Raw genomic sequence first — 12,921 nt, forward strand, 5'->3', positions numbered from 1 at the left:
TTGCCTGATCACAACCAATCTCCAAAGAGATTTGAAACCTCTTTCATGAGCCAATTTTCATTTGGCTTTCTTGGTGATCTGTAAGACTTTTTTGTTGTATTCATCTTAAATATGGAAGACTAGATCCACTGGGAAAACTTAGCAGTTGCATTGTCCTAAGTTGGAGCACCTGACTTTTACAGTATCTAGCAGAATTTTACCATTCAGGTTTGGTACCCAAATTACTTGTTTAATACTAGAGCCAGATCACAGTGAGTTGAACAAAGTAGCTGATGAGCTCAAAATGTACCATTTCTAGCGGGAGGAAGGGCATTTTCAATGTGTGTTCAGTTGGATCACCCCTGTAATTGTGGGATCTTGATGCTGGAGGAGAGCTAAAGCAGGACCAAGGCATGCTGGACCACCTCTAGTAGATCTGTGTCCTTATATGCATCACAATGGGATTCACAAATATGGCTTCTTTAGTAGGACCCTGTATTAGCTTCCCAGACATGAACTCTGGAGTACCCTAAATCCCTGCCTTCTCTGAGTTTAGGCTCTTATTTTGACAGAGTGAAATATATCTCTTTGCAAGAGATTTGCAGTAGCCTTACAGGGGAGTAACTAGGGCATAAAGTAAAATGAGGGAATACTGAGAAGGCTTCAAATAAAGAAAATAAAAAGTGTATTATTCTGCTTTATTATCCTGCCTTTCAAATGTGCATTGCTAAATGAAAAAAAATAAATTAAAAGCTATATTTTCCAATTTCAAAATGATGGAAGAATTGCATGAAAAAAAATAGTGTTGGAAGGAAAAGCATAAATGAAAAATATCTAATAATCACTCCAAATTTAGCTCTTCAGTTTCAAGGTCTTTGATAGCATTGCATATACTTACCCCACGTCTTTATATGGAATCCTTTTTCTGTTAGATTATGTTGGAGAAATCATATGACTTAAATAGACATCTGATCTAAGCAGATGCCTATCAAATTATTTGCAGTGTGCTTGTATGTGGCTTTCTGTGCTTTGAGTCTTTGGAGTGATCATTGTCCATTAATTTACATTTTTCCTGCTGTTTTTTCCTTAAAAACAAAATTATAATATTGTATGCTTGCTCTCTGTCTTTGTTTCTCTTTCTCTGTCCACCCAACCTCATGCATGATATAGTCTGAAAAGCTCACAAGATTTTAGCACACATATCATTAATTATAGTCTCTCTGGTTCCTATACAACTGAAGAAAGATATGGATTATTTTAAAATTCTTAGTGTGTAGAAATAAATAACATTTTTGAATGCTTTTTTTTCAATGTATGAGCTTGCTGGGAATAATAAAAACATGAGATTTGTGTATGTACTGAAGTGAATTACATCTAGCTATACCTACTTGCCTTGACTTTCAAACACAGATTTGTGGTATATGCATACATGCCACAGAGAGTCAGGTAAATTTGCAGCAAAACTATATGGACCTGTGGGACTGACTGGGAGCTCCAACAACCTCTTGACCTGGCCATCATGATACTGTACAGATGTGATATCTGTCCTATGAAGAGTTCAGTGTGACCTTATTTCTTTCAGTTGTCTTCCTGCTGACTAAGGTTTTCATGGTCAAGTAAAAAATGGTAACCCTAATTAAATGCAAATGCCTTAGGTCACTCTTTCCCGAACAGCTTTGAATAAGAGAACAAAAACCTTTGAACTGAAACTTGACTTTAAATGGGAACATGTGCAGAATGGATTTGTGAAATAACATGTTCATGGGACACTATTACCAGCTTTTGATAAAAAGGTTCAGCTGAGGCCAAAGAGGTCAATACCAACATTATGTTTGACAGGTTCATATATAGCCAGCAGGTCCTTCTAATATCTTGAATGAAATGCTTTTGGATGAGAGGGACCTTTATTGTCTGTATGAGGACTACAGACTGGGGCACACTTCAACTAACTTTAAATCTCCTAAAGTTTGATGTCCAGGTTTGAAGTACTCAAGATTTGTTTATAGTCAGCAAAGAGTAATAATAGGCATTCTTAGACTGCACTTTGTCTGACCTCTCTTAGATGTTTCTACCTTAGGAATATTAGGGTGACGTGAGTCACTCAAGAATTTTCTAGTTCTTTCCATAGGGAACCTTGGATGATATGTCAGGCCGTGATACCCACCTTTAAGATGCCAGAGTAAGATCCTCCATAATGATCAGTCATAAATATATCATTGTAACTTCTCTTCCATAATTTGCTTTCTCGAGGGTTTCATGCGTGAAGATCTACATGCATATGCCTCTGAGACATAGGGAGGATGTGGGAGATGGCTCTGAATATGCAGCAATGTGAACATTGATCTAATAATTACTTATGAGTAATTGCTAAGGTGAAGAATAGATACTATGTGCCTGGGTGTTGCAGATGAACAATATGAAATTCATCATATATTCATGCAGAATCTCTATCAGTTCTTCTGGAAGATATTTTCTATCTGAAGAGTGGCAAAATGTCAACATAATTGTCTCTGAGTTCAGATAAAGTGAATGCACTCAAAGGATTTTGTTGCAAATGAGCTTCTGACTCATTAATGCAAAGAAGAGAAGAGAATGGTTATGGTGTCTTCAGTTTGTTTGTTTATCTCTCTTGGCCTGAATTTGTGACAGCTGTCTGGAAACCTTCCACTGGGAAATGCACATTCAACAACATTTCAAATGTTCCACCAAAACATGTCAAATTCTTCTAATTTCCCAATTGGATCCAGGAAGGTTTCTCAGGAAAAATCTGTTTGATTAACAGCCGGTTTTCTGCTTCCTTGGCACTCCCCGTGGCAAGCTCCTGCGGTGCTGGTAACCTGGGGAGGCCAAGGAATGCCGCCTCCAGTGATGGCTTCCAGGTTGCCTGCTGGGCGACCGGGCCACCAGATGCCCTGAGGACCTCAGCTTGCCTTTCAGCTCCTCCAGCTTCCAGACGACTGGCCACATGGCAGATAGCCTGGCAGTGAGCCAGCTTACATTGGAGGAAGGTTGGAGAGTTGTACTAGGAAAAAAAAAAAAAGAAGAAAACTGTATTTTTTAAAAGAACGATACTCAAGGAGAAGTGTCCGTGTGCTGCTCAGATGGCCTTCTGAAGCAGGTAAGAGTGGGCAGCTGTTCAGCAGTATGATTCAGGATGGTAAAAGGGTTTTTGAACAGAGACCTTGCGTTGGTTACAATGAGGCAAAAGCTGAGCCCCAGCACCCATATTTTGCACTTTTGTGAGACAGCTCTTTACGAGTTTATGATTGTGGTCTGATTAGGGAGAAGTTGCATGCATAGTGGTTTAATCAGTTTGAACTGATGAGCAATTCATTGGAGATCTGGCTCATTTTGAATGAAACATTTTAGCAATTGGGCGAGCTTCTCAGCTGACTCTTCAGATGGAGATAAAACTGGTTGAGATGGTTTCTAGGGCCTAAATAAAGATCTGCTGCAGGCGGTGATGGCCTACTCAGCCCTCCTATAGCTGGAAGAAGATGGACATTACAACCAGCAGAAAGTCTTTTATACCAATTCAATTGCATCACCACTGTAGGTGGGGGCATTGCAGTCCTTTAGTCAAACTGGCGTGGTTAAAGTGGTACAAATATTTGTGGGCACTTACAGCCATACTTTCCTGCCACAGAGTTCAGGCAAGTTCTGGGAAGAATCAGCAGAAGTTTGAGCAAAGAAACGCACCTGCAGAGCCAGTGCAGCAATCAGTGGTGAGCATAGCTGAAAAATTCCAGGGAGGTGCACCAGACAGACTGTGGGAGATTGGCTAAATAAAATGCTAAGGGAAAGATGACAGGTCTTTTCTGGAAAGGTCAGGAAGCTAAAAGTAAACTAGGGTTTTTGTGAAGAGGAAAACAGAGCTAGGAAAATTGGTGTGAAGAAGAAAGGACGAAGAGCTAAGTACATGCTATTCCCCAGTTTCTTCAGAGACAGGATTTTGTGTTGTACACATGTTATAGCTCTACTTGAAATAGTTCCCTGGAGGCTGGGTTGAAAATGAAGATACATCTTTCAAGGCAAAATGAGTATGAAGTATTATTGCTTTGTAAATGAAAGCAAACATATTAATTAAATTGCAAACAATCTAAAAAAAAAAAGAAAAATTATTAAACATTCTCTTTTTTTGTGACATATATGTAAAATATGAGTACAGAATAATCCAATTACAAGCATTTTCAGATTATTGGGACTAGCTGTTAGTGAAATAGGATGCATAATTTTCATACTATAAAGGAGTGTTGTCACTCTGGTCTTCATCCTTTTACTTTAATATCTCCTGTGTAATGATAAACAAAGATCCAAAGACAACACCAGCACTGCTGAAACGTACAATATGGGTGTCTAATATAATTATAATTAACAGTTTCTATTCATTTGCAAGATATACCCTGATGGCATTGCTCAAGAGAGGGGGACCATTAGTGGTAATTATGCTTTGACTTTGTAATGTTGGATTGAAGTGATGGTTTCTGACAAAACCAGAAATAAAAGACTGGTGCTTCGAAAAGTGTAACACCACTGCCATCTAACAGCTCCTACGGAGAATCACAAGTTAGCGGCAGAGAAAAATACCTCAGATGCACGAATCTACAGAGTCCTTGTATTTTTAATGGTGACTGCATAAAGAAAGTCTCACTCTATATTGTTTTTAAATCAGGAATTACCTGATTTTGCTTTTTCAAGGAGTAATATTAAACTTTTGTACTTGTTCTGAATTTGATTGTAAGCAGTGAAATTTAGTTTATCTTTGCATGACAGAGGGGAAGTTAAAACTGTAATGGAAATGTACTTGACTCTGGAAATTTGGCTTTGCCCAGGGACAAGATACAAGACAGGGTGTATGCTGGAGGGCAGTGAAAAGTCAAAGGAAACAACAGACTGCACGATCTCAGGAATTTCTACATCAAATCACACAACTGGACTACCAGTTTGCTACCTTGTACCTAACAAATGCTCCAGAAAGATGTTGAAGAATAGTTAAAATAGAAAATGGTAAACTTTTAACCCGCAGATCGTGACATTCTATAAGGTTCTGTCTTCTCTTTATGCTACCTCGTGTAAATTGGGATGATCTCGTTATTACTATTTTTTCACATCCTGTTAACACTGCTGCTTCTGAAGGTGACTTTCACCAGCAAACAGGACACTGAGTACAGAAGTTTCTTATTTCCATGCTCTAAACCTGATGACCTTCAAGCCTATTGGAGGGTGGATTTTTTTTCCTATGCCTGATATCAGGGGCTACCAACAATTCTTATTCTGCCCTTTTTTATTTTTTTTTTTTTTACTGTGAGTTCTCTTATTATTTCCAATTATTTAACTTTTCTTTTCCAGACATTCTTATTACGTCTCTAGTTACTTTCATCATCTGTTTTAAAATCTTTTTGCTTTCTGCCATTTCTTTTTTTTTTTCCAAGGGAAAAATGTGTGGCATAATCAAAATACAGAATTCCATCACATTAGTTAAAATCAATGTATCCATTACAACTCTGTTGTGTTGTCTTGTTTTCCAGTTAGCTGAAATGAAACTAAGCATAAGACAGTTTCTAGTGAATCCAAAGGGATGGGAGCTAAGAGTGAAAGATCTATAGGAAAAGCTCTAGACACAATAGACCTGGAAGAAAAACAAAACAAAAGAAAAGTGAGGTAAGTTTTTCTTTTGGTCCAAAAAGCTTCCGCTCTGTGAGAGACTGAAGGAGTTAATGTCTCAAACACTGTGGTGGGGCAAGTTCTGCTGAACTCTGCATAACAAGGAACTCTGCCTGGCAAGGAACCCCAGGTGAAAACCGCTGACCAGCACCCATTGGCACCGAGGGGGGACCGTGCCGGAGGGTGCCCAGCTCCCTGCTCTGAGGTGCTGAGCAGGGCAACTCACCGCGCAGGGAAGGGGAAGTCACCCCCCAAACAACCCCCAAGTCCCAAAGGCTCACAAACTGCTCCTGATGCCTAATTAGCCTAATAAGCTCGGGTGCCTGCCCGAAGGAGGGGCAGGATGATAGAAGGACACGAACTGAAGCCCCACGGGCGCAAACCCACCGGGACTGGACCCCTCGGCTGACTGGACCAACGCTGGGCCCAGGACCGGTGAAATCCTTCTCTTCTCTCTTTCTTCTTTCCTTTTCCATCATCCCCGCACCTCATCCCTTCAGACACAAACCGTTGACCAAGTCTGGGACTCGGAGCGGATCCGGCCACCCCGTGCTCCTCTCTGAGAAGGGGTCTAGAAAGCGAGGGGTCCGCTCTGAACCCCCCGACCCAACGGGAGGGATCTTCTCATTGTCTTCCCTCAACTGATGCCCAGACAAGCAAGGCCTGTAGTACATGTTTGGCGGCGTAGGGTTAGCAGATGTTACGCAGTTTACTGACGTAGTTTCCATGCCAATTTTTGTTGTGAGCATACCGATTTTTGTGGTGAGCGTGCCGATTCTTGTTGTGAGCAAATAAAAATTGAGTTTCGTGAGTTAAAGATCCCTGGTATTGTTTCACCTTAGCCCTGAACTGGGAAACAGCAAACCTGAGTCATCGTCCTGAGAAATTGGGACGTGACACCCTCCTACAAGTCAATGGGATTTTGGATCTTAAAACACTTTTGGAAAAAAATAAAAATAATCTGCTGATCTTTAGCTATATCTCAACAGGAATGTTCAGAATGAAACGCACATATGGACCAGAGCTTTCCATCTTTACTTCTCAGAGTGTTGTGATGGTGTTGAAAGCTGAGCTGCTGTTACAGGGCTCTCAGCTCTTTAAAAGCCAAATGACATGAGAGGGAAAGTGCAGAACCTCTTTCTCTGCCTGCCATAGCTCTGCAATTCCTCACTGAAAGCCCCAATAGAAGACAGAGAAAAACAAGTACTCTAGGCGAAATTATTGTTAAATTAGATATTTTACTTGGGTAGAAAAGGCAATTTAAAAATCCATATAGATTTTTTGCAGGAATGTTCACTGTGGTCACTGTCCAGAAGGCTGAAAATACCACATGGATAATAAGCTATCTACAGGCTCTTTGTGAGACAAAGTACATCTTTCAGCAGAACACATTTTTTCAAGGTTAGCTGCTCAGGACTTAATGAGATGAAATATGTAATTTAGAAGCATGAACAGGGTTTCATGTAGTGTCACCCATGACAAACAACATAGTATAATAGTCACCATGGAGATACCTTTTTCTGCTTTATGCTTTACAGAGTATTCTCAGCCTGCAGTAGCTGCTTGGGAAGAGTTGATGGAGCAGGCTAAGTTTATGATTGCCACCTGGTGGCTACTAAAGAAAATCAATTAGATTTTGGAAGCTCCAGGATTATTAAAAATAGCAGTACTGGACATGCTTCAGTAAAAAAAAAGGCATTTCTGGTGATTCAGGTGGTATCCTGTGGAAAACCCAGCTGAAATTACGCAGAGAAATGTATGCAAAATTTTCATTCATTCTTTGCCTCATGTCTCATTTTTTTAAAGCATATTTAGATGTTAAAAGAGAAACCAATACACTGAACAGAGGAGCTGAGATTCCGTCAATACATCATTCATGAGGGGCTCCTTGAACTACCTTCCATCAACATACACAAACAGTTTTTTCTTAACAGCTGGAATTTGTTTGGAGTGAAACTTATTTATAAACAGTAGCATTGTTTATAAACAATCAAAACCAACAAGACCCCTGCAAAGTTTGTTTCCTGCATTTGTTTTTTGTCCTATATTTACAATTAGATTCTAGGGGAACTTCTGTTATGGAAATAACAATCAGAGCAAGCAAAGAGCATATGTTGTCAAGATTTAAAATGCTGGATTACAAATCTCCCTTCTGGTTCATGATGAACTCAGTATCATTGACTGCTCAGGCTTACTGTAATGAAAAAGTAAAGGAAATTGCACTAAGTGACCAGCAAATGCCCAACTGTTTCAAATAACAGGCTAATGGTACTTTAACTAAGAGAAAATTAAATTCGTGACTCTGGGATCACTAGGCCATTAGAAAATAGGTAGAACTGGTTAGAATTTTTTTTTCTCCCTGTGATTTAAACAAAAAAGTATTTGAATAAAGAGAAGTTGTGAATGCAAAGTAAAGTGCTGGGATTTGGAAATCCTGTGCCTCGTGGTGGATGGAATGTCTGACTCTGCCTTCCTCTTTCTGGGCCAGGTGTCTGGAGCGGGCATATCCCTGGAGGACAGCCTTTTGGAAGAGGAGGGAATGAGTCATGAAGTCCCTGGATGTGATGGATGACGTGAAATGTATTACAGCAAGACACTGAGACTTGGAGAAGAAAAAGGATATGAAGCAAGCAAATTTATCTGCCCTCTTGACTATTTCATTCTTGTTTCCAGGCTCTCCTTTTCTGTCCCCATTAACTTGGAACTGGAAAAGTGTCACACGTGGTGGCAAAAGAACAAAAAGAGCAGGGGCACCAGTGCCCACTGAAGTGAGGGCACTTGCATGAAGGATGCAGATCTCAGCCACAGGAAGAAATTGAACCACCATCACCCACATGCTGCATACATTTAAACCACTTTATTGAAAAAAGTGTGAGAGTGTGCAGTAATACAAGGAGGGCAAGAGGAAAGAAGATGAGAGAGAAAGGAATTAACTTTCCCCCCCTACTATCATAAAAATTGCTAAATCTCCTCTCTCTCATTTCAATTCAGTCCTTGGGCATTTGGAGAAAGAGGAGGGATATCTCACATAAGGAGAGGAATGACATTTGGTATTCTTGCATATATTCATTCCTCCTGCAGTGTTGAATACGGTGTCCAAATCCTGGTGAGGAAATTATTTTAAGAATATGGAATTCTTATGGATGTGGAGAATATTTCCTCTGACTAGCTTAAACAGTGAAGAACTTTATTTTCCCACATATTTTATAGAGCCTGTTTACCTGACTCAGAGCTGTAGATTTGCTGTAGAGCTGGTAGATGTCAGCTAGGCACTGCAAGCCTCAATTTGCATTAAATTTTTTTGTTTATTTAATCCATTATGCTTATAATGGATATACTCATGCATTTTATTTAGGGTAGAAATTTATTTATTCAGTTTTAAAATTTGACACTTCAGGGACATCTCTTAAGGAGTGAAATGAGATCTGAATTACAAATAAGACAGAGCATCAACACCTAAATGGGAATTTTGATTACCAGAAGATCAGAGAAAGGGAGGTTGTTCAGCTCTAGGTCTTTGATTCAATTGCACACAGTACAGGACCTGGCAGACAAATTCAGTTCCAAGTTTCTAAATGCTAAGTTTTATTAAGAAAGAGACTCTTCAGACCCTACGGAACATTTGTTTCATGTCCATCTTTGCTTTAAAGAAAATATTGTGTAAGTTCAAAGACAGCGTAGATAAGTGTTACTGCTGAACTTAGTCTCTGGCTGAAGATGAAGAAACAATTCATAATTGCTTTCCTGTGGGTAAATTTTGCCCCAAATTCTGTGCTTCTGGGAGATATAGTATCAACATCCATGAGACCTCATGTAATAACGATAAACAGAAAAAAACCACCCCAAGCCCCATGAAACTAATGCAATCTGGAAAGCCTCCACAGAACAGCTGTGGAACTACCTCTTGACTGTAGCAAGATTCCTCCTGCTCTGTATAGCAGCCCCCTGAGTAACCAAAAATTGCCTACACCTATGAGTAGAAATTCAGAATATTAATAAAGCCAAGAACCATATACTGTGAATATGAGGGCAAAAAGTTCCAGAATAGTTTATTGTCGACAAGTCAGAGTAACTTTGATCCTATTGTGTTCTGTCAAAAGGGTTGGGAGTAAGTGTGCAACTGGATTTAGGACCTAGAGGATTTGAGCTATAAGGATGCCTCAGTACCGAACCAGCCATGGTGCCAGTTTGTTTCCATTTCCCTAAAACACGAAATGAACTTCCAGGATTTTTAAGTCACATGAGTCTAAACTGACTATGACATGGCTTCCATGTATCATTTGATATTTCAAAAGTCGGGGGGTTTGGATGCAGTTCGTAATACACATTCTGTTGTTTTGCAAGACTGATTTTTACAGCTCTGTGTGGAAAACTTGTATTTTTATAATGTCATCACAATCATAAGACACCTTGAAGAAAATATATAATTATATATTATTTTGATAAAATAGGAATACACAGTGCTCCACTAACTCATGTAAAAAGAAGACGTATTTGATTTGAAGCTGACACTGATTTTCCCCTGTGTGAATATAATGGTATGTATAATAAAAATATTGACAAGAAGGTGTATTTCTTATATTGTATAATTTTCCTTCAAAAGTAAGTTTATTATGATTCCTTGCTATTGGCTACACCCAGTTCTTACTGTAGCACTACAATAGCTTTGCTGTGTTCTTCAATCTATTTAAGATAACAGATTGTTTTCTTTTTTTCCCAAATAAGAAATTCTTTCTGGCTCAGAAAAAAAAGCTAGTACACTTATTTGCTGCAGAGATGTAACATGAATTATTTTTTTTTAAGCTAATAAGCAGCTTTTTTATTTTAATTTTTATTAATCAGGAACACAATGTCAGAGCAGTATGTTATCAAGGACAAAAGAATGGTCACCACATGAAGAGAAGCAATTTTCCAGAGTAGCTTGGAAAATTATTTTTAGTAATAGCAGAGGATGCCTTTAAAATGGTGAAGAAAAAAACCTGAAACAATAAACCCCTCAAAATTACAAACAATTTTCATAATGGCAAAAAAATACTAAATTCTTGAACCAGCTTCTTGTTTGTTTGGGAAATTTTGTTTGTCACTTTTAATTTTGTTCTTACATTCTAGACTCTCACTTGCTAATTTGCCAGACACAGGCTTCCACTTGCCTTTTCATTGCTATACAAATTATATTATTAAATTTCATACAGGACTGTCTGCCTGTGCCTAGTAGTCCTTCTCCTAGTGTCTGACAACATATCCCTGTACTACATGCCGTTGTACCTCCAGTCTTACCTGTTTCCCAAATCTGTATGTTCTTCTGAATTTAAGCTTTCTTAGAGCCCCTGATTGATTTACTGGGAGGGGGGAAAGCCTCTACTCAAAAGCCCACAGACAATTCAGAGAGGATTTCTATAATAGCAGAAAATGTAAGGCATAAAATATTTGCCTAAAGATTTTTTCCAACACTACCTACTACATAGCAAATTGGGATAGAGATCATAGAAAGCCTTTAAAAAAAATTATATTTTCCATGAATCTTCATAAGTAGGAAGATTTGAATCTCCTTTTAGCGGGACATGAAATGTGGTACATAGGAGTGCAGCTTTGCTCCTGGTAGCTTTCTAAAATCTTCCAAGGAAGCCAAGGCTTCTCTGAAGTATCTGAGGAATAGCATAAGTAAAGTAAAATGTCTAGTTATGCCTATTACTCTGGTTTAATTGTACCTGGGACAAAAATTACCTGATAATCTTTATTAAATCACTGTTAGATTAAAATAATGTTGAGATGAAGGCATCTATGCATTTGACAAGAAGAGATATACTCCCATTCTGGAAAGATAGAGATTTCTAAGAGTGCAAATCTCTCAAGCCCCTGAACCTCAAGGCAGGGACTAGGGGAACGAAGCCCCCCCCACTGTAAGTGAAAATCAGATTCAAGACCACCTGAGGAACCTGAACATGGTCCATGGATCCTGAGGGAACTGCCTGATCTAGCTGCCAAGCCACTCTCCATGATATTTGAAAAGTCATGGCAGTCAGGCAAAGTCCCCAGGGCCTGGAAAAAGGGAAATGTCATACCCATTTTTAAAAAGGGTAGAAAGGAGGACCCTGGGAACTCCAAACCAGTCAGCCTCACCTCGGCGCCTGGTAAGATCATGGAACAGATCCTCCTGGAAATTATGTCAAAACGTGGAAGACAGGAAGGTGATTAGAGACAGCCAACATGGCTTCACCAAGGGCAAATCATGCTTTACTGATCTAGTGGCCTTCTACAATGGAGTGACTGCATCAGTGGACAAGGGAAGAGCTACAGATATCATCTACCTGGACTTCTGTAAGGCCTTTGATACAGTCCCCCACAACATTCTTGCTGTTAAATTGGAGAGATAAGGGTTTGATGGATGGACTGTTAAATGGATAAGGAATTGGCCGGATGGCCACATCCAAAGTCTTACAGTTAAGTGGAAAGCAGTAACAAGTAGTGTCCCTCAGGGCTCTACACTGGGACCAAATCTATTTAATATCTTAATGAGCAACACAGAGGGATTGAGTGCATCCTCAGTGAGTTTGTGGCTGGCACCACACACCGCTGTGTGGTGCAGTATATTTGAGGGAAGAGATGTCATCCAGAGGGACCCTGACAGCCTTGAGGGGAGGGTCCATTTGAACCTCGTGAAGTTAAACAGGGCCAAATGCAAGATCCTACACCTGGATAGGGGCAATCCCTGGTACCAGTACGGGCTGGGGGATGAACAAATTGAGAACAGCCCTGCAGAGAACCACTTAAGGATATTGGTGGATGAAAAATTGGATGTGAGCCAGCAATGTGTGTTTGCAGCCCAGAAAGCCAACCTTTTCGTGGGCTGCATAAAAAGCAGCATGGGTAGCAGGCTGAGGAAGGTGTTCCTCCACAGCACTACTCCACTCGCATGAGACCCCACCTGGAGTACCGCATCCAGCTCTGGGGTCCCCAGCACAAGACAGACATGGACCTGTTAGAGCGGACCCAGAGGAGGACGACAAAAATTATCTTCTCCTGTGAAGAAAGGCTGAGATAGTTGGCGTTGTTCAGCCTGGAGAAGAGAAGGCTCTGGGGATACCTTTCAATATATAAAGGGGACTTATAAGCAAGATGGAGAGAGACTTTTTACCAAGGCCTGTAGTGACAGGACAAGGGGCAATGGTTTTAAACTGAAAGAGGGTAGATTTAGGTTGGTTTTCCAATGAGGGTGGTGAGACACTGGCATAGGTTGCCCATTATAGGATTCCCCCTCATTGGAATTGTTCAAGGCTG

The sequence above is a fragment of the Haliaeetus leucocephalus genome, unplaced genomic scaffold, assembly GCF_000737465.1.
Source record: "Haliaeetus leucocephalus isolate CR32 unplaced genomic scaffold, Haliaeetus_leucocephalus-4.0 Scaffold626, whole genome shotgun sequence".
Lineage (NCBI taxonomy): Eukaryota > Metazoa > Chordata > Aves > Accipitriformes > Accipitridae > Haliaeetus > Haliaeetus leucocephalus.